We start from the raw sequence: 22,261 nt of genomic DNA on the forward strand, positions 1-22,261 counted from the left end.
TTTATTAAATTCAGTGCCACTTTATTTACTTAGCTGAATCTTTTTATTAAATAGAATGATTGTTTTGGCATTGTGAGCAGATCAGCTTAAAACCCAAAGCTCACCACACAACTGCACCCCACAGACTCTGTGCTCACATGGTAACCAGGGTCCATTGCTAGGAACTCACTTTTTGACCACGTAGGGGCCAGGTGCACCCACTGTGCTGCGGGCGGGCTGCCCAGGTGCGAATGGAGCAGGCTGCGTACCCCCCGCATGTATCATCAACCTCGTGTTTGGCTTGTTTATTTGCACATAGCATTAGAATGTGGGGCAACAACAGAGACCCTCTCATTCCTGTCCTCAAGAAGCTCCAATAGTCATCCGAGCAGGCAAGAGGCACCCCCAAACTCACACAAGAGGAGAGAGAAAAGCAAGTACAGAGTAATTATAAACCAAAGCATGTCAGGTGTGCTATAGGACACAGTTTATCAAGGATGCTTTTCTTGACATGGTACAGGAATAGATTATTTTAGAAAAGTTTTATTTTTAAAAAAGCAAGAACTGGAGATGTGAGACATCATGGGAAGGAACAGTGGGGTCAAGTGTAGATTTTTCTACACTAGTATTTTTGCAGGAAGAATAAACAGATTATCCATAAAACTGAGAAGGAGAATGTGGTGAGATCCCAGACTGTGGATGAGGCGTCCCTGGACAGAGCAAAGTCTTTGAGGCACAGAAATGGCAGAGGGGCTGGGTTGGGAAAGACAGTGGAGATGAGGGTGACGCTACACCCACTGAGAGCGTGGGGAAGCACGAAACACCTGCATTTGACCTAAAAGGGAATCTGTGTCATCAGGCTCCATAGGGAATGAAGCAAAAAGAAGAATATTCCTTATCTGGGAGGCAAAATTGTCCATGGATGCTTTTCTTTTTCAGTTTTATTGAAGTACAATTGACAAATAAAATTGTAAGATATTTACAATATACAATGCAATGATTTATGGAAATATACATTATGAAAGGATTCCCCCATCTAGGGAGGAATTCATTAACACACCCGTCACCTCATGTCACATATTAGCTTTTTTTTTTTTTTTTTTTTTTTGGTGAGAACACTTAAGTTCTGCTCTCTTAGCAAGTGTCAGCTATACCATATGGTGTTAGCAACTGTAGTCACCACATTACACATTAGAGCCTCAGACCTCACTCACCTTATAACCTGTGGGTTGGAAACATCTACGAAAAGTTCGTTACGTTTTGGGGAAGAGGTAGGATGATTCCAAAAGTCCCAGCTTGAGCTGCTGGAATCGTTCTTGAGGAAGACGTTTTCCGTCCTGGAAGTTCACCACGTTTTACTGCCCACCCTTCTGCCGTGGCCCCAGGAGATCTGCTATGTCTAAATCCTAATATGATCAGAACACTTCCAAGGACTGAAAGAAAACAGTGACGTTACAAATATTAGAATAACGGCGGTGTGGTTTAAAATGTTCTCTACACACCATAGCTCCTAACAGTGATTTCTTGCTTCCAAACCTCATACGATGCTTTGCACAAAGCAAATACAGTTACTGGGATATGCTTTAAAAAAACAGCCACATCTCTAGAGTGAAGTAAGTCAGAAAGAGAAAAACAAATATCATATGTTAATGCATATATGTGGAATCTAGAAAAATAGTACAGATGAGCACCTTTCCAGGGCAGGAATAGAGACGCAGACGTAGAGAACGGACGTGTGGACACAGGGTGGGAAGGGGAGGGTAGGATGAATTGGGAGATTAGGTTTGACATAAATACACTACCACGTGTAAAACAGGTAGCTAGTGGGAGCCTGCTGTATAGCACAGGGAGCTCAGCTCGGTGCTCTTGTGATGACCTAGATGGGTGGGATGGGTGGGATGGGGGGCTGGGAGAGAGGTCCAAGAGGGAGGGGATATAGGTGTACACATAGCTGATTCACTTTGTTGTACAGCAGAAACTAACACAACATTGTAAGCAAGTACACTCCAATTAAAAAAAAAAAAAGCTTGGAGATAGAAGTTTTAGTTTAAAAAAAATTTTTTTTAATTATTATTTATTTATTTATTATTTTTTGGCTGTGTTGGGTCTTCGTTTCTGTGCAAGGGCTTTCTCTAGTTGCGGCAAGTGGGGGCCACTCATCATCGTGGTGTGCGGGCCTCTCACTATCACGGCCTTTGTTGAGGAGCACAGGCTCCAGACGCGCAGGCTCAGTAGTTGTGGTGCACGGGCCTGATTGCTCCGCAGTGTGTGGAATCTTCCCGGACCAGGGCTCGAACCCGTGTCCCCTGCATTAGCAGGCAGATTCTCAACCACTGCGCCACCAGGGAAGCCCTGTCCTCTCATCTTTAAATGAGGATGATAATACCTATCACAAGGGGATGGGTCAGAATGGAATGACACTGCAATTTATGTACGTCCCTGCTATGTGCTACATAGATGCTGGACATTACTTTTATTTGGGGTCACATTTTCCTTTGATAACATTGAGCTGTATTATATGTCAGGCACTAGCCTCACACTGAGGGTGCTGGTGTATTAGTTTCCAGTAGCTGCCATGACAAATTACCATAAACGTGGAGGCGTGAGTTTGTTATGTTACAGCTCTGTGGGTTAGAAGTCCCAAATGGGTCTCACTCACTAAAATCAAGGTGTCAGAAGGATGGCACACCTCTGGACGCTCTGGGGAAAATCCATTGCCTTATCGTCCAGCATCTAAAGGCTCCTGCTTTCTTTGGCCCTTGCTCCATCTTCAATGCCAACAAGGACAGTTGAGTCCTTCTCATGTCCACTGTTCCGACCTCTGCTCCCATCACATCGTTTTTTTTCCCCTTGTGATTGCACTGGGCTTGCCCAGATGATCCCGGATGACCCCCATCTCAAGGACCTTATCTGAAGTATGCCTGCAAAGTCCCCTTTGCCATGTAAGGTAACAATCTTCAAAGGCTGGGGGAATTAGGACACAGACGTCTTTGGGGGCCTTTCTTCTGCCTACAGATAGTCCCTGATTTAATGAGGTTACCTTACGACCCCATCACCAGCTGAGAAAGCTTAGAAATAAGAGATGAAATGGTTTACAGAGGCCGCTGGAAAGGCCAGTGGTGATGAACCTTGTTAGACCATGTGAAGATTTGGGGAAACTGAGCTTTTTATGAAACACTTAGATTCCTCTCTAAAACCACAATACATCCAATTAAAAAGAAGACAGAAAAGAGAAAAGCACTCAGTGGTGTACAGCTTTTCATGAGCCCAGCCTTCGTGGAGCACTTGGGAGATTTAACCACACCGTGCTTCCCATTTGGAAGCTGAGACCCGCCCTGGACAGCGGAGCTGGCTTTACTCTGATAGACCCCAGCTGAATTAGGTAAAAGGCTGTAACATAGAAACTTGTCTCCACAAATCAGGAAAACAACTGATTCTCATGGGTTTTTAGTATGTAGGTCAGTAAGTTTGCTGAAATGGCCATTTAATTCAGGAACTGGAAAAGGTCGTTTTGGTCGTCTGCCCTAACTTCATTGTTTGCTGGATGGGGTAGGTGGGACCCAGAGAGGCGGGGGGTGGACCAAGGCCGCCCCCCAGCGAGCGGCAGAGCCGGGGCGGGCGGGGGACCAGTGACTCACATCCAACCTTCCTGGGTTCTGACTCAGGGGGGAAATTCTTTGTTTTAAAAGTTAAATCTTTCTGTCTCAAAACTACTGGACTTCCTGCATCTGTAGGGAAAATAGCACTGTGTGTGTGTGTGTGTGTGTGTGCGCGTAGCCAAGAAAACGTGGTAGTAAAACCACATGCCATTTAATAGTGAAATGATGACATCGAGGGTGAAGAGTGAAGAAAAAGATACTTCTTATTAACGTTGAAAAGAAGTCTGGATGCAAGTAAAGATTTAAATCTGCAAATACTGCGCTTCCTCAGTTCACATCTTAAATACATATGAACCCCACCCCTCCTCCTCACTGCCGCCTGCAGACCCAGGAGGGGTCATCATTGCCCCCGTTGCCTAATTGCTTACACCCCCGCCTGGCCCCCCTCCAGCCCTCCTCCTGAAACAGTCTTTCTAACAATGCAGTGTGTCTCTCCGGCCCTCCGAAAGCTCCATGCCTCTGCCTCAGTCTCAACACAGGAGCCACCTTGCCCAGGACCCTGCTCCCTGGCCACTACCTCTCCAGTCCCAACGCCCTGTTCTCCCCCCAGATCATGGGCTCCAGACATGCCTGACCATGCAGCGTGCGCAGAACCGGCCACCTGGTTCAGTCCCCGTGCCCTTGCACGTGCCCCACCCGCTGCATTAAGATGCCTGCCCCACCCCTCTGCGGTAAGGCGGCCCTGCAGCCCGTGCGGGACTTCATCTCAAGCATGACCTCCTGGGCGGCATCTCCAGGACCCTCTTTTGTGCCACTGTCGGGCCCTTATTGACCACTATAGCCCGTGTGCCCTCTTTACGGTTATTTTGTTTACTGTACGTCCTTCAGGGTCTGACACATACAGGAGCTCAAGGCTTATTTGATGGATAAATGAGTACATAAGCCTCTGAATTTAGCTTGAGGCGGGAAGTGGTGAAAAAACTCGTCTTAGCTGAACAAGCAGCCCTTCCAAAGGACACGGCTAAGTCTTTTCAGCGTGGCTTTTCCGAGCATCACGCTGTGCTTGACTCCGGCAGCATGAGCATTCAGGGAGTCTGCATTTCTGAATGGAAACACATCCTGAGGAAGTGGGCTGTGTGGGGACTTTCTCATGCTTTGTTCTTTCTGGCTCTTACACACCACTGTGTATTCCTGCAGCAGAAACGCCCCAGATAGGGAGCCCTGGAGCACACTGGCCCATCAAGGGGTGGAAACTCACGTTAGAGCTCCAGGACAAGAGAGGCTCAGGGAGTTGCTCAGCTCTCCTCATGGGCCCACGAAGTAATATTTTCTGTACGTATTCAGTCAGAGGCTCAGTGGTGGAGCACATGGGCTCTGGAGGTGGACCAGCCTGGGTTCAGTCCCAACCTGGACACCTGCTGAATGTGTGACCTTTGATATGCAAGGGCTCTAACCCTCCATTTTCCCCTCTTTGAAGCAGTGGTTGTTGTGAACATTGAGAAAACGCAGGGGAGACACTAAGCAGGGTGCCTGGCATATAGGAAGCAATCGACATGTTCAGAGCTGGTGATGGTCATTAAATTGAGCTTTTCTACTTCGGAACAAGTTGCTGGCTTGAGCTGTCTACAGATAAACGCACCATGCCTTGTATGTCATCTTATAACCCATGCTACTGGGATATCAGGGAGATAATCCTCTTCTTCTTTTTTTTTTTTTTTTTTTTTTTTTTGCGGTACACAGGCGTCTCACTGCTGTGGCCTCTCCCGTTGCGGAGCACAGGCTCCGGACGCGCAGGCTCAGCAGCCATGGCTCACGGGCCCAGCCGCTCCACGGCATGTGGGATCTTCCCGGCCCGGGGCACGAACCCGTGTCCCCTGCATCGGCAGGCGGACTCTCAACCACTGCGCCACCAGGGAAGCCCGATAATCCTCTTCTTACAGGTTGCAGTTAATTTGCTTCAGTTAATGGAATCGTGTGTGTAAATCCCATTTGGTCACCTAAGTGACTCACATGCTAATTTTCCTGATACGTCAAGTGGTTTGGTCCTCTGCTGCTGCATAAAAATACTGCCCCTTAAATGCATATTGCTAAGAGAAAGAAGCCAATCTGAAAAGGCTGCCTGCTGTATGATCCCAACCATATGACATTCTGGAAAAGGTAGAGCCACGTACAAAGACCACAGTGAAAAGATCAGTGATCCTCGGGGTTGGAGGGTGAAGAAGGAGGGATAAACCGTAGAGCACGGGGGTTTTAGGGCAGTGACATGTTTCCGTATGATACTGTAATGGTGGTCGTGTGACGTCGCAGATTTGTCAAAACCCGTGGAAAGTATAACATGTTGTTAGACAACCGGAGCACGATGGCATTGCTTGTGAATAATTAACACGGGGGGTGGTTTAAATTCATGGAAATTCTCAGTTATCGTCATAAAAAATGCAATATTATTACTTTCAAGCAACAGCATCGTTAGACATAGGCTAACTGTATTTCTTGCTAAGCTCTTAAATAGTGCAGCAAACATCCGTCCCATAAAAGCCACTGGGAGGGATGGGTGGGGGCTGGGTCCCTCCCGGGGCCTTCAGGATGGGTGAGTAGGTGGGGAGGAGCCATCGGAGAGGCAGTGGGACCACGGCTGGGCCCCAGGAGTCCCGGGCGGGGCCGGTGTCCCAGAGGCCCGTGGTCCTCCGATGGCTCCTGCCCGCTGTGCTCCAGCCTCAGGGAACCTCTCTTCTAGCCTTGCCCTCCTGCTCGTGGCTATAGCACATTTGCCTGCGTCCTGAATCTTTTCTCCTCTAGTGACTTACACGTGGGGTGCACAAAAGCCAGAGGCGTTCCTAGACCATTTTTCTTTCTGGCCTGGCACCTACCTCCAGCGAGTCTGAAGAGACTTGGACAGACGTCAGCGTCCTAGAAGGAAGGCAAGCCAAAAGATGAACTGGCGCTGAGAAAAACCCGTTGACTGGAAAACTAACGAAATCACAGGGTTGGGGGAGAAGCAGAGTGTGCTAATCAAAATGGGGCTCGTTTCAGGATTGACGGATGAGTTGAGGGACTCCCAGGGGAGGAGGCCGGGGTCGGGAGGGGCCTGAGGGAAGCGGGGGAGGAAAAAGGAAGAGAAGAGACAGGCGACGGAGGAGGAAAGCGGCGGCAGGAGAGCCAGGCTCCACGGGTAACAGCTGCAGGAATTCTGGCAAATATTGTGACATAAGATAGGTTGAAGTAAAGCCCCCGCGAAAAAGACCCTTTTTTCCTGGGGTTATAGGGCCAGGAGTGCATAGAGAACCACAAAGAAAGGGCTGGGACTTCAGGGGCTGGGCAGCAGGAACGGTCCCCTGGGAGGAGAACAGCAGGAGTGAGCTCACCTGGGCTGACCAGGCAACGTGGGACCAGGAGCCACTCAGCAGAGCCGGGTGGCTCACAGCGTCAGCGGGACGGGCACCTGCAGGGGTCCCACCTTTGCGACACGCACTCATAGGGCGGCGCGGGTCTCCGGGAGTGAGGAGAGGAGGGGAAGGACCGCAAATCCCACCCGAGGCCGTGCTTTTGGAAGGGAAAGCTTTTCTCCTCCTTTTGCTGGATGACAGCAGCCAGTTTTATCCAAAGTGAGCGTGTCAGGGGTTATAGGCAGGACGCGCTATCTTCTCGGTACCTGCACAGCTAGGGGGTATGGGAGCTCTATTTAACAAGCAAAAGTTTATAATTTCTGCATGAACTACCTAGAAACGATTTTCAGTTGTTTAGAGTATTTTATGGCCCTAAGTAGGCAGAATATTCTACCACAGTTGCACTATTAACATAGCCTTTCTCCTTGGAGAGAACGAAAATAAACTTTAGTAAATGCTCTCAAACCCATATTGCAAATTTGGTAATCTACATGGTTTTCTTTCTTTTTGTACCACTTCCCTTAGAAAGATATGCACCCATGACCTGTATCACCCAGCAATAATCACGCCTGTCACTAAGATACACTGTGTGCTCTGAGAACACGAGGGAGTGGATGCCAAATGGTGTTTGTAACTAGCTAGTAAAGGCTTTGCCTCTAGAGCACAGTTACTCAAGTTCTGAAAATCATTTCCATCTGATGACGGTTTGGGGGCCTAGTATGACAGGAGGGGATGGGGTCAGCCAGTAATCTGATCTCCACAAAAATTGTCACAATTATCACCTATGCGGGTGGTCTTGGCCCAGGTTCAAACTGACCTGGAACAAAGAAAGAATCACTTCTCTCATTCTTGCTCCTGGAGGCCTGGCTATCCTAGTTTCAGGGCTCTCCGTGGCTAATGAAGGGCGAAATGCACGCCGTCCATGAGGCTGAAGCCAGCACAGGACTTAAAGAACCAAACGCCGTTCATCTCAAAGCCCAGCACACTTAGAAGACAGCTGTCATGGGCAGAATTCTAAGATGGCGCCAAGATTTCCATCCGTGGTGTGCACATGCCTCCCTGTTGTTCAGTTAAAGACCAACCTGAGCACCGCTGTGAAGGGCTTTACAGTTGTAAGTGAGGTCCCAGGTCAACTGACCTTAAGATGGGAAGGTGATCCAGTGAGCTTGACCTGATCACACGAGGTCTTTCACTCTGATGTTGGGCTCAGAGATTCAGAGCAGGAGAGGGATTTGACACAGTCTTGCTGACTTAGAGAGGAACGGGCCACATGGCAAGGAATGCAGGTGACCGCTGTGACGGAGAACAGGTCTCCACTGACACCAGCAGGGAAAGGGGGACCTCAGTCCTACAACCACAGGGCACTGAATTCTGCCAGCAGTGAGCATGGGCTTGGAAACAGATGTTTTTCTACAGAACCTCCAGACAGACAAGAACCCAGCCAGGCAGTGCTGGACTTCTGATCTACAGAAACATTAATAATATTGAGCTAACAAATTGTAGCTTTAAACCACTCAGTCTGTGATAATTCTTTATGCCGCAGTGGAAGACGTGTACAGCCTCCTCTGCATCCTACACCACAACACCTGCAGCCCTTGGATTCTCAGAGGTGGAGAGCGGGTCCAGAATGATGGTGAGATGAGAAAGGCACAAAATTCAAGGGAGGCGGGGGGGGGTGGGTGGCAAAAAGCTCAGTCATTAAGGTAAATAGCATTTAAAAATTGTGATCAAATGCACATAACATGAAATTTACCTTTCAACCATTTCTAGGTTCAGTGGTGTTAAGTACATTCACTCTGCTGTGCCCTGGCACCACCCTCTCTCCCCGGAACTCTTTTCATCTTTCGAAACTGAAACTCTGCTCCCTTCATACAGCAACTTCCCAGATAAATAACATCTTAATGCAATACTTTTTATTAAAGTTTATTTCTTAGAGCAGTGTTAGGTTCACAGCAAAACTGAGAGGAAGGTGCAGAAATTTCCTGCCTCTCCCCTGCGCCGCCTGCCACAGGCACAGCTCCCCTCATTATCAACACCCCCAATCGTGGCACAGTTGTTATGATCGATGACCCTGCACTGACACATCATCATCACCAGACTCTGCTGTTTACATTGGGGTTCACTCCTGGTGGCACACGTTCCATTGCTTTGGACAAATGCACAATGACATGTCTTCATCGTAAGGGGGTCGTACTGAGTAGTTCCACTGCCCCCCAGATCCCCATGCCTCCCTCCCTCCCCCCAGCCCTGGGCAACCACCGGTCTTCTCACTGTGTCCATAGTTTTGCCTTTTCTAGGATGTCATGGAGTTGGAATCATACAGTGTGCAGCCTTTTCAGATTGGCTTCTTCACTTAGTGATATGCCTTTAAGTTTCCTAATGCAATATTTTTTAAAGATCAAAATTAATGCAAAAATATCCAGGATGAACAAAACGTCAAAATGTACAGGCTGGGTCAGTATTAGTGGCCCCTAAACATCTTCACACTTTAACTCACTCCTCAATCTGATCACATAACAGACTGTCTTGTAATAAAATTGGGACATTTGCTTTGACCATTTGCTGCCAATATTTTCGCTTACTTTGAGGAGATCGTCTAAGTGAATTATTAAGTCGGCCATGACAGATTGGACAGGGAGCCTGGCAGCCTCTCGGGCATTCCTGCTCGTCCAGCCCCTCCCCTGCCGGCCATTTCTGGGAAGTTCATAGGTGGTGGGTGGTGTGGATTACAGCTGAGAAATTAGTCCAGATCATGCAAATAAATAAGGATGGGAGAGTCAGCATGGAGCATGTGTCCTCAGCTTCCAGCACAAGCTCCCATCACTGTTTCCAGAGCTTTTCCTGGCGTGGCTTCAAAATAACTTCGTTCTGAATTTCAGCAGAAAAGTACTTCCAGGGGTGAGAGAACTACTTTGTGATGGGAAAGGCAGAGTCCTGTCCCTTTCCAGCCCCCTCCCCAGCCATGGGGCACTGTGACATGGGGACGGAGGGGCTGCAGATGCTGGTCCCCTCCTTTAAGCAGGGCTCTGGGTGGGGAGCAGCCCGAGCCTGACGCCACTGGGCGGCCTGTGATTCACTGGGACCAGCATCTCCAAGGGGCCCCAGAGCTCATCGCAGGGACCAGGAAGGAAAGACGTCACTCCTTTGAGCTGGGTCCAGGGAGGATGTCAGAAGATGCCATTTCTGACATCCCTCTGATGGAAGAGGGTCTCCAGGCTTCTCAGATGCCAAGGAGTGACTTGGCCAGTGTTGGTTTCTGAGGGGGTGGGATCTGTGGGTGAGGGGGAAGCACTCCAAGCCTGACAGCAACTGTGTGGGGAGATGACGGAGGAGAAACACAGTGGTCGGGGCCGGGAGCGAGAGCAGCTCGAAGGCTCTTCCGGGCACGTCCACTCCCGAGAGCCGCCTGGCTCCTGTCCAGGTGGTGAGAAGCCATCAAGTGCTCTTTCCTGCTCAGGAGATAAAAGGCACCCCTCCCTCCTGCTCCCAGGAGAGAAGAGAATGTTCCTGAACAGATCAAGGAAACCCATGGGCTCACAGGAATGAAGCACTTGCTACTTTCTTATGTTTATTCTCCTGTTATGAATACCCCACTTTGAAAAAGGAATATAGATGGTTTTTATTGTTGATCTCCTGGAAACAGCTCTTAGCTCTTAGAGCGGAGCCTCCTTGAGTTTTCAAGGGTCTCTAAAAGCAACGGCTGGAAGTTTTGCATCTCTTCCTAAACTTTATGAATCTTGACACTGGGGGAACAAGATCCACATCCTCCGCTAGAGCTGTGAGCAGCTCCTCAGAAGCAACTGCTCTATAGAAAAGGAAGAGACAGACTGGAGTGTGTTGTGGGCCCAATCCCTGTGCCCCAGCACCTTCACGTGGGCCCTTTACACCGACCTTCACACCTGCTGTGCCGGGAGGCTTCGTCTCTCAATTTCACTGATCAGGAAGCAAGCTCTCGAGGGTTTAGGCCTCTCCCAGGTCAGTCAGCCCCTGCCCTTCCCACTGTGTCCGCCGGCCCTGGAGATGGATTCCGTGGTGCTGAGGGTGGCACGTGGGGTCGGCGTCGAAGGGGCAAGAGTGCCGTGAAGTCAGACTGTGGGTTCGTCCCCCGTGTCCTAAGGCTTCCTTTTGAGAAATGGGCTGTTTTATGCTCTGCATTTTGCTAGCCTGGCTGGGATAAAGTTAAAGGGACAGTTGGGCTTTATTGTTATTTTCCCAGAAATGGTCATTCTGGGATTCTCGGGATCCGAATCCCACTGGCCCTGCCTTGGAAGACAGCAAAGACCCCAGAAGCCCGTGGTGGTCCATGCACCCCGGACCCCACCTCGTGCAGCACAGGTGTCTCCGCGTGACCCAGTCCCACAGGTGGGGATGTGTCCCCCCTCTCCCGCCCACCATGCTTCCTCCGTGCTCTTAGAGTGATACAGGAGGTACAGGGGCCACAGTAGCACCTTTGATGCACATGTAAAATGAGATCCAGAGGCTAGAAGTTTTCCCCCAGTAGCGAGACTTCAACTGGTGTCCCGATGGCGTGTTTCCACGGCAGGAAACCGTGCAGGATCACCTGACACCTCATGCGGCCATGGCGGGGCTTGTTGGATGAGGGGCCTGGGATGCCCTGGGTCTCGTCCAAGGCCTGGCAGAGGCCGACTCTTCTTTCCTGCCCTCAAAAGAGAGGCTGGGTGCTGCTCCCTGGTCTTGCTGAATGGCTCAGGGCTGGGGTGGAGGTCCACAGGGGGCTATAACATTAGGTGCCTCCGACAAGGTGAGTATGATGTACCCACATTTTCTCAGCGTGAAAACTCACCCCAAGAGCTGCTCAGGGAGCGGCCGTGGTGCGCTCTCCCTGGAAATTCTGCCCATGTTGAAGTATGTAATGCAGTGAATGTGGCTGCCTTTTTGTTTGATACAAAAACAGCAAAAACAGATTTCAGCTCTAAACCACCTATTTCACCAACACAGAACTTATCTGAAATAATCTCGAGAACAGCACACCCCTCACCACCAAGATTGTCTCTTTTCCTGATGGTGAAACGCAAAGCAAAGAAGCAAAGAGGAGAGGGAAAAGGGAACTATTTCAGACTGTACAGGTGCGCTTCTCTGTCATCCTTTTAGTAGGGAAGTTCATACAAAACAAAACAAAATGCAAATAAAATTACAACCTTAAGCGTTGTGTGTTTATTCTAAATTCGTCTCAGTTGGCATTACCACTTGATATGTCTTTCCTACATCCTGGGCCTCTAATTGTGATTTTCTTTCCTCCCCCGTTAGATTTCTGCTCTTTTGAAGTTAGGAAATGTCAGTGGTTTCTTTCAAGCATTTTTGGGCGAGACTTTTTTTTTTTTTTTAAGAGTCAGAGCAGGAAGAGGCCATTCAGCTTATCTCGTTCACTTCCTGAAATCCAAACAAGCTCTCAGAAAACCGCATCACACCCCATCCATTCAGCCAGGGTCTCTGCACTTGGACAGGAGATTTCAGAGCCATTTCGACTTTATAAAAACCTTCAGAACTGGTTTGAAAAGCCTCCAAAGATTTGGAGAAATAACTTCGAAAGTTTGAGGCTAAAATTGGTGTGGTTATTTCCCTCCCGAGGAAATGATTCAGAAAAATCCTTTCTTTCCTCAGAGAATTCCATCCCAGTTGGCCTCCCAGAGCTCCCAAGTGGACTGATGGCTGATATTTTCAAACTTTTGTTCTAATTTTATTTATCTGTTGAGTAGAGGATGCCTGAGTTGTGCTTGTAACTCCTGGTCCTAATTGAGAACCAGACTTTGAGATTTGCTTGTGATGGAAATGAACAGTTTTGAATGAATCTACTTGCCCTCATCAGATAATACCTATTTAAGAGTCATTTACAGAACATTAAGCTTCTCACTATGCAAAAAGAAAAAAAAAAAAAAAGCCCAAATTCCAATCCAAACTCCCCATCTCATTTTCTCAAAAAAGATTTGAAGCTCCTTGCCTTTAAGACAGTTACGAGGAGAACCAGTGGTCAGTACAAACCAACTAAGTTCCCCCAAACAGCTCCATCTTGGTTAATAATCTGTCTCCTTTCAGGATCCCTCCCATTTTAATGTGGAAAAGCAGAAATGTCAAGCACAATATACTGCTAAGGACCAGGCAGCAGGAAGCAGGCAGTGTCCAACCCACCCTTCTCGTTTGACATGACAAAGCTCCTTAGAAACTACCTGGCGTGGTCTTGGCAACTTGACAAACAGTGTGGGTTAGTGTGAGTGAGTCTTTAATGCCACAGCCATTAAGGCTACAATTAACTCTGAGTGGTCGAGTCTCTGAATAGAAGCAGTTGCTCCCAGGGGCCTGCAAGGGCTGCTGTGCTCAGTGCTGGCCACCAGGAATCTGCCTGCCGTTATCAAGGCGGACAGTAAATGTATTCATCCATCAACCCTGCTGCTTGGTGGTGGGAGCCCTAAGCCAACACTCATCAGAGGAGCCAGGCTGGGCTCCGGCCGCAGAATGAGCCCAGCCGTCCAATGTCGGTTGTTTTTTTTTAAGTCATTATCAAACCACAAGGTTTGTAGTCATATTTCATTGTCAGAGTTAAAAATAAAAGTCAGTCCCCAGATCACAGACGTCCGATTCTTTCTATTAGGGTGTGATTGCTTGCTATTTTTGAACGAATTCCAGTGACATCGTAAACAGCAAGCTTCTTTGATAAAGGAGACACTATTCACAAGTGAATCATGAAGATAGTTCTTGCTTATCCTTTTAAGCAGCACAGTTTTATTTGACTCGTATCCATTTTGGTTACATTTTTTTCCAAAATATATTACAGACCTCTCAGCCATCATAATATCTGATTTTTTAAACATTACAGTAACATATACATAACATAAAGCTTACGATTCTAATCACTGTAAAGCACACAGTTCAGTGGTGTTAAATACATTCACACTGTTGTGCAACCATCACCACCATCCGTAGCAACTGATTATTTTTAACATGAATGAACCTTGCTTTGACGACTCAGCGTCACCATTATAAACCTCAGCACTGTGTGTGTTGTAATATTACTCACGATGGGGACAAATGAAGTGTTTGTGCAGTTTATCCTGTATATTAGGTAACCTCAGGCCCCTAATGTTTTGGGGTCGTGATATGGCTTCTATTGCTCCTGTTTCAGTTGTTCTCTGTCTTCTCCCATCAGGGTGTAACAACCATTTATCTCTGCTTTCAGGATACTTTCGTGTGACACCCACTCTATCTGAATCTCCTGCAGGGAGAAGCCAGTGGTCAAACTTGCTGAAACGTGCTGAACCAAGAGTCCAGCCGCCGAGAAAGCTTTCCCGTGAGTAAGGGTCAAAATAGCCTGTGACCGGGCCTCACGATGTGCATTTTCGAGCTCTGGAGAACACTTCTGCTTCTTTCAGATTCTTCACTGTGTCTTGGATTGTAGTGATTGACATACATCTGACCTGTAAATAAGGGAAGACTCTTATCCTTGTGACTCTTGGTTGCCTGAAGCTCCCTTGACATCAAAAGGCAAAAGGCAGCAGTACCTTCTGGAGGTCTGGTCCCCACTGTGAAAGCTACGGAGAAAATTCAATTAAGGAGACAAAAATTTAAGCAAAACTCCCTTTCAGGCTCCTAGCATTTCCTGCCATAGAAATAAAAGACAGCTTCTCTCTCTATTTGCTCTCAATTTGTCTTGACTGTATCATCTTTGCTCATGAGATTATTCCTCCTAAATGTAGCCGGCAGAGAAATAAACTCAGAGCCTAGACGTTGAGGCCACCTTGGAGAGGGGGACACACATGGGGAGACCGTGCCTGCAAGCGCCTCCCTGCTTTCTGCTCAGTATCTGCTGGGCAGACTGGGTGGGCGAGGACTTTCTCTGAGACCATCTGCTACGGGTACTTCACTTTGCTGTTTTAATTAAGTCAGTGGTTCTCAACTGGGGGTGATTTTGCCCCCATGGGACATTTGGCAAGGTCTGGAGGCAACTGATAGTTTCACAGCTGGGGAGGGGTATCGAGAGGGTAGAGGCCAGGGAGGCTGTCGAACAGCCTCCAAAGAACAGGCGCCCCTGCTGCCCCCCACCCAGCATGGACTCTTCAGTCCTCATGTCAACAGCGCTGAGGTGTGGAAAGCCATAGCTGAGAGGTCCTGAGGATAACAGAAGAGACGGATGCTGTAGGGAGGGGACAGAGAAGAACCCGGTGACTACAAGTGTTTGTGGGTGGAAGGAGTTCCTGAGAGTGGATTTCTGAAGCTAGAGAACTATTGGTTTTGGGGGGACTAGCTCTTAGAAAATGTAAATGACCCTGTTAAGAAGTTGAGGCTGCAAGGTTGAGCTGATCTGAGCGTTCTGAGGACTGTTGTAAGTGTGTATATCACGACCATTTCATATATATCTATACGGAGAGAGAGAGGGCTCTGTATCTACATATATAGAGACATGGATAGATAATTACTTACACACACACACACACACACACACACACACACACGCCATTGGCTGTTTCCCTGGAGAACTCTGACTGTCATATCACTAACTGGTTTGTAAGAAAAAAATTTGAAGACAGTTTAAATTTCCAACATTAGGAGCCAATACATTCATATAAAGGAACACAAAATATCCATTAAAATGAGCAAGTAAGTTTACGTCTTGATCAGCTTTTGAAAACAAAATGTTGAACGTACAAAATGGTCCTAAACGACGTACACAACAGGATGCTGCTTATGTAAACTAAAAAAAAAAATAAAACAATACTATGCTTTTATTATGGAAAGTAGACGTGTAATACAACTACAAACGCTTGGACTGGAAGGAAACACATCAAGTGAATCAGAGCTGTGGCCTCTGAGGAAGGAGGGGAGGGATGAGGAGAAGAAATGGGTCCAAGAAGGAGCCCAAAGAAGGACCTCGGTGTCCTGAGTAATACGCGGCCATGTCCGAGGCGTGGAGGAGAAGATGTCAGCGTTTGCTCTTTGTAGATGGTGGTTGTCATGGGCTGAATTCTGGTCCCTCTCAAAATCCATCCACAAGGAAGCTGAGAAGGTGATGTTATTTGAAAAGAGAGGCTGTGCAGATGTAACTGAGTGGGGGGCTTGGGGTGAGATCACCTTGGATTCAGGTCGGTCCCAAATCCAAAGACAAGCCCTTCCCATTATGGACTTCAAGTCTACTTCAAATAAGTTCATATATTGGAGAAAGAATGAAGCCACCATGCAAAGACGTGAAGGTTAGATCTTCTCCTTCTTGAGGTGGTTCCAGACCTCTGGTTTTGGCATCAGAATATGGTCTTAAAAGCATACCCCCTGCCCTAGGTCCTCTCTTCCTTGCTGTGGCAGCCGTGGAGGACACGTGCTCCCTGGCAGAGCCACGGGGGAAATGGTCTGGACTCCTGCTCACCTTTGAGAGGAGAGCTGCCCTGCAAGGTGGCCGGCCTGCCCTTGGATAACAGAGGTCAACTTTTGTTGCATTACGAGACCCGGGGGCTTCTTTGTTTCTGCAGCATGGCCCTTTTTTCCTGACTAATACAGGCCCTGCAGCAGCCGTCTCATTCTTTACTCCTCTGGCCCCTGGAGCATCAGCATCCACAGACCTGCCATCGAAATTCTCAATGATTCGGCTCAGTCTGTTCTCCTTAGGATTATTCAGTCACTAGTAAACATGCCTTAAAATCCATTTATAGTCTCTGCCACTTGGATTTCCCAAATACCATTTTGTAGCCAACAGCTTACCTCTCTCATCTAACTCAGAAGAGCATATTGTACTTAGAACACCTTCTGCAACAGAGTGAACACAAAGCCGCGTTCACAGCTGGTGCTGCATCCCGAACGTGGTTGGACCGGCACAGGTCTGCTTATCCACACGCACTCTTCAGAAAGCGGGGGTCAGCCCTGTGCTGGCGCGAGGTGTGTGTGCGCACGTGTGTCTCTGTGGAGTCTGATCCCTCCTGGCCCCAAGCTGCCCTTTGCTGTAGACTTCTCTCACACAAAGCACCTCCCGTGTGATGGAGACACGGCTTTTAGGGAAACAGCGAGGTGACACAGGGCACAGCCTTGAAGTTGAAAGGACCTGGGTTCCAAGCCCGGCCCTTCTCAGCTGCGTGTGCTTGTGTCATCTCCTGAGCGATTCCATTTCCTCCAGGGGAAGATGAGTAATCGTGTGGCCCAGTGGCATCTGTCACAAGTACAGAAAGTGCTTCACGAAGGGCCTGGCTAGTCTTGAGCTCTTATCGTAGTCGAATGGCTGGACAGAAATCCCCGAAGATCTGTTGCCCACAAATCAAAAAAGAAAGAGGATGGATGTGGTTGGCATCTCCGCGACCACGTCTGCAGAATCCTGCCCCCCAGGGGCAGAAGCTGTAACCTCTTGGAAGCTGATGGGAGACCAGGTTGGGAAGAGCAGATGTTCGCAGCAGCCCTGCCCGAGGCGGGGAGCAGACACGGGGCCGGGTGAGGACACCCTGCAGCCAGGAAGGCAATTCCCTTCATGGAAATTCCAGGGCCACTCTGTTGGGCAAATCTGAAGACCAAACAGCCACCCGCTTCAGCTCGATCAGATGTGTTATAACCAATTTTCAAGCAGGAAAAACCTGGGTACTGACCAGTTCGTCTTGAAATTAATGCAGAAGAGAGACATCCTGAAGGATGTTCATTGCAACGTTCCTGGTTATCCCTGCGTGACGGTATCTCAGGTGATTTTTCATACTTTATTTTACAAAAGCAATAAAGTCATTTTCATAAGAAAAATAAGTAAAAACAATAGAAATAAGGAGGAAGTGCCCCAAGTTCTGAGTCAGAGACCCGACTTCAAATCCTGGCTCTGGGGCTTCCCTGGCGGCGCACTGGTTGGGAGTCCACCTGCCGATGCCGGGGACACAGGTTCGTGCCCCGGTCCGGGAGGATCCCACATGCCGCGGAGCGGCTGGGCCCGTGAGCCATGGCCGCTGAGCCTGCGCGTCCGGAGCCTGTGCTCCGCAACGGGAGAGGCCACAACAGTGAGAGGCCCGCGTACCGCAAAAAAAACCAAACAAACAAACAAAAAAACAAACAAACAAATCCCGGCTCTGCTGCCACCAGCTGTGACCTTGAGAGAGTCCCATCCTCTCTGAGGGCCTCATTTCCACATCTCAGAATGGAGATAATAGTATTTACCTCCTAGGTTATCTGAAGCTTCAACTGCATAACTTATGGCACATAAAACAGCTAGAATAGGGCTCAGAAAGCAGTAAAGATTTAAAAAAATTTTAACACTCCAAAACAACCTGCCGGGGACTAGAAGGTATTTACTTTATGGGACAATGACCACCCCCAGCAAACTTGGAGAAGGGCCATGTTCTCCTTCACCTCCTAAGGCCTCCAAGACCCTGGCCTGGGGTAGGGGGCTCGAGGGAGAAGGGGAGGGGGAAGACTCAGCTGTGGAAGCCGAAGTGTGATGTCGTGTCTCCCATCAGATTGCGGCTCTCACAGCCAAACTGACATTCAGCCCAGAGAACGTGTCTGAAGCCACAGCAACTATGCAGCCCCCGTCCATGCGCCCCCCCCCCCCGCCACCAGCCCTGGCCGTCCCACCCCGAAGCCTTCACCCAGAGGGGAAGTGGCTCAAGCCCATCTCCACTGTAAACTGGCGTCCGGGCTCTCCTCTGTGGGGCTCCTTGCTGGGGGAAGACATGGGGCAGGGGTACCGTGTCTCACCGCGAGCGCCTCTGCATTTGTTCTCTGTCTCCTGCTTGCTGCCGTCCATCTCTTTCCAGAAGTTGGCAGGTGGGCCGGAGGTGAATCCCCCTGCCAGCTCCTCTGTCTTTCCCATCTTCAGTTTAGATTTCTCGTGAGGGCCGGGAATCCACACTCGGCTCATCAAAATCGTCATCAGCAAATCCTTCCACGTCCTCCTCCGCGCCTCCTTTGGCTGCCCCGGGGCTCCAGCCTCCCTGTCTTCCCATCTCCCTCCTCCCGGGGCCCCAAGCTTTCCCTCCTCGTTTTACGCCTCCGCTGACCATTTCATCACTGCTATGAACACTCAGATGCTTTACTGTGACATTGCCATTCTTGGGGCTTTCCCAGGGCTTGCAACTTTGTAGCAGAGAGGGATTTCCTACCTAAAGCAGAACAATGGCCTTGTTTTTAAAGGTAGCAAGCAGTAGGCTAAAAGGATAAGGTATTCTAAAGGTGCTCAGCCCACGGCACTCACACGGAGAGAAGTGATTTTCCTGTGCACAGTTTGCCCCCTTTCCTTAACCAACTGTGCACAGGCCGTGGCCTCGGTGACGCTGCCTGGGCCTCCCTCCATGGCTTGTCGGACAGGTTCCCAGGAGCGTCCAGCAGGGTCTCCTCCCTCTCTCCTACGCACCGGTGAAGGATGCGCCGCAGGAGACCCTCTGGGCCTGGTCTTCACAGCAACCCTGAGCCAGCCCCGCCCCAGACTGGAGCAATGGAAGGAAGGCAGACGGGCCGCCAAGCTCTGGACGCCGTCTCCTCTCCGCTGGTGGGAAGGCCTGTGAGATAAAGGCGACACCCTTCTGATGCCCTGTGTAGACACGCATGTCCAGGGCTCCAGTTTTCTCAGGAAGTAGCAAAGTGCAGCTGAGGGACCTGGTGTCTGAGAGCCCAGGGGCTTTGTTCCAGCTCTCAGATGTATCTCGTTGGCCATGTAACCTTGACCATCTGACCTTCAGCTTCCTCCTCTGTGAAGTGGTGAAGACAACGCTGCTTGGCTAGATTGCTGGGAGAACGGCTTAGAATAAAATAGGTAGATGCAGCACGTTTGATGGGCCGGGCGGGGGACGTAGAGCACGTGGGCGCAGGAATCGCTGAGCTGGAGGTGGGCGCTTGCTCCGGTCTGTGGTTTTATTTTTGTTTTTATCCCATCCACGTGCTGCCCTCGGGCTCGCCCCCTTTCCAATGTCCCAGAGCAGGATTTAGAATTTTTCAGCTGCCATTCAAAAGGCTCCATCCGCTGGGCTTCCCTGGTGGCGCAGTGGCTGAGAGTCCGCCTGCCGATGCAGGGAACACGGGTTCATGCCCCGATCCGGGAAGATCCCACATGCCGCGGAGCGGCTGGGCCCGTGAGCCATGGACGCTGAGCCTGCGCATCCGGAGCCTGTGCTCCGCAACGGGAGAGGCCGCAACAGTGAGAGGCCCGCGTACCGCAAGAAAAAAAAAAAAAAAAAAAAAAAAGGCTCCATCCGCAACCTCCGCGCTGCTCAGAGCGCTGCTCAGGGCCCCCTTTGCATCAGTTCCCTAAACCACAAGGAGCGCGTTCGACTCCCCGGAGCCGAGCAGGGCCTTCCGGAGCCCGTCCCAGGCCTGGACTGGGAACAGGGCTGAGCCGGGCCCAGCAGGTCCCGCTGGAATGTCCGGACGGCTCACGTCCAGAGTTGGTCCTGCCTCTATCTTCTGTGGGAAGAGATTCATGCCTGCGCCCCACTGGCTAGAGCTGCCCTCCCTGCTGGCTGGGACACGGGTGGCCCTGCAGCTGACCCCTCCCCACCCTGGCCGCTGCCTTGGCCGCCAGGGCCCTTGAGTCAGCAGATTTCTTTCCAGATGTCCACCTGCGTGCGTCCATCAGACCACCTGACATGGTGCCGGGGTTGCTCCCCTCGCTGGGTAAAGCTTCCACGGGCTTTCTCTGAAGCAGCTGGGGGTGGGGAATCTGCGGAGGAATGGCGCTTTGTAAATCAAAAAATAATAACGGAGCGCAGGCTAAGCGCTGGAGGCTGGACGTGCCTTGGCGTCCCCGCCGGCGCGGGAGCCGCGGGGCGCTAGCGAATGACCACACTGCCCCCTGGTGGCCAAGCTGAGCTAACGCCCGAGGGTGCACGCGGACCAGTGTTACCACTAAAATCCCATAGAAACCAAAGCGGAGCAATCAAAAGAATTCCCCAGGAAGCGTTCAAGCTGGGAAGAAGCATAGGAGAAAACTCCCATTTTTTAAGACTCTGAATTTTTTTGAGTCCCCCAATAGTGAGCCGAATTTCTGAGTAGTTCAGAGCTCACTAAAGAAGCCTAGACTTTTTAGGGCATTTTATAATGCTGCTTTTCATGAACAAAATATTTAAGACATTGCTATCTCTGTTAATAAGAGTGACCAAAAATGCTTGTGAAACTCTAAAAGGAATGAAAGTCTGTGCTTCCTTTGCATTACGTAAAAATGCCGGGTTTTAAGTTTAATTATTCAGACTGGGAACCTCACATCTAACCTCTGAGTTTAAGTGCTTTCTGAGCCAGAAACCTGGCTTCTGCTCCCATCCACACGCCCGTGAGAATGGCATGCGTGACATTGGATGTGTAAGCCAAGCTTGAAGAAGTCTGCCCTCTTAACAGAGCGTTTCATTAAAGTTTCAACCACTCGCTGTAAACATCTCCAGTCTAGACTGAGGAAAAAGCTGAAGCATATCTGGAAATCGGGGTGGAGTATCGTAGTCCAAGAAGGCCTACTCCTTCTGGAATTTTCCACTCTCTCGACTATTTCTTCATAACTGGAAGAATCCTGTTTCCCGTTCCACCCCATTATTGTGTGAGAAAGATTAATACGATGCATTTTTATAAAGCACTTTGAGCTTCTTTCAAGGGAACAGCTTCATGAAAGTAACTTCAGTCAGGGAGGAAAAACGCGACTGATAGTTAGGTATGTGCTCGCAAAGAAGAAGTGCTCTAAACATTGTGGATCAAATCTGCCTTAAAAGAAACGGGTATCAACCTCGGGGAAGCATGCAAGTGGCCTTGTGCTTACACACCTGATGAATAGAAATACTGGTCTGAAAGAAGTGATGTTTTCCAATGGAGCTAGAAGTATCACAGTTAGAAAAAGTAAAACCCAAACAAACACAGAGAAATATACAAAGGCCCAAAGTGTGTGAACTGGGTGCTTTCCCTCCTCAGATCCAGGAGAAACTGACCGGAGGGCTCCATGCACAGAGAAAGAGCAGCTATTGTGGCTGCAGATGGGCGCCACCCCTGCAGTGACATGGGAAACCATCTCCCCCTCGAGAGCTCTTCTTTCCCTGGTCTCAGTGCTGCTTTCTTCTTTTTTTAATTGTGGTAAAATGCACCAAAGGAAAATCTACCATCTTAACCACTTAAAGTGTACAGGTCAGTGGTGCTAAGGCCATCACCACCATCCACCACCGGAGCTCTTTTCTTCTTGCAAAACTGAGACTCCGCCCCCATTAAGCACTGACTCCCCTCCCCGTCCTGCCAGCCCCTGGAAACCACGCTCCTACTTTCTGTCTCTATGAACTTGACTACTCCAGGGACCTCGTACAAGTGGAATCATCTAGTTATCTGTCCCTTTGTGACTGGCTAGTTTCACTGAGCATGTTTTCGAGGTAGCCT

Source organism: Mesoplodon densirostris, chromosome 10 (assembly GCF_025265405.1).
Source record: "Mesoplodon densirostris isolate mMesDen1 chromosome 10, mMesDen1 primary haplotype, whole genome shotgun sequence".
NCBI lineage: Eukaryota > Metazoa > Chordata > Mammalia > Artiodactyla > Ziphiidae > Mesoplodon > Mesoplodon densirostris.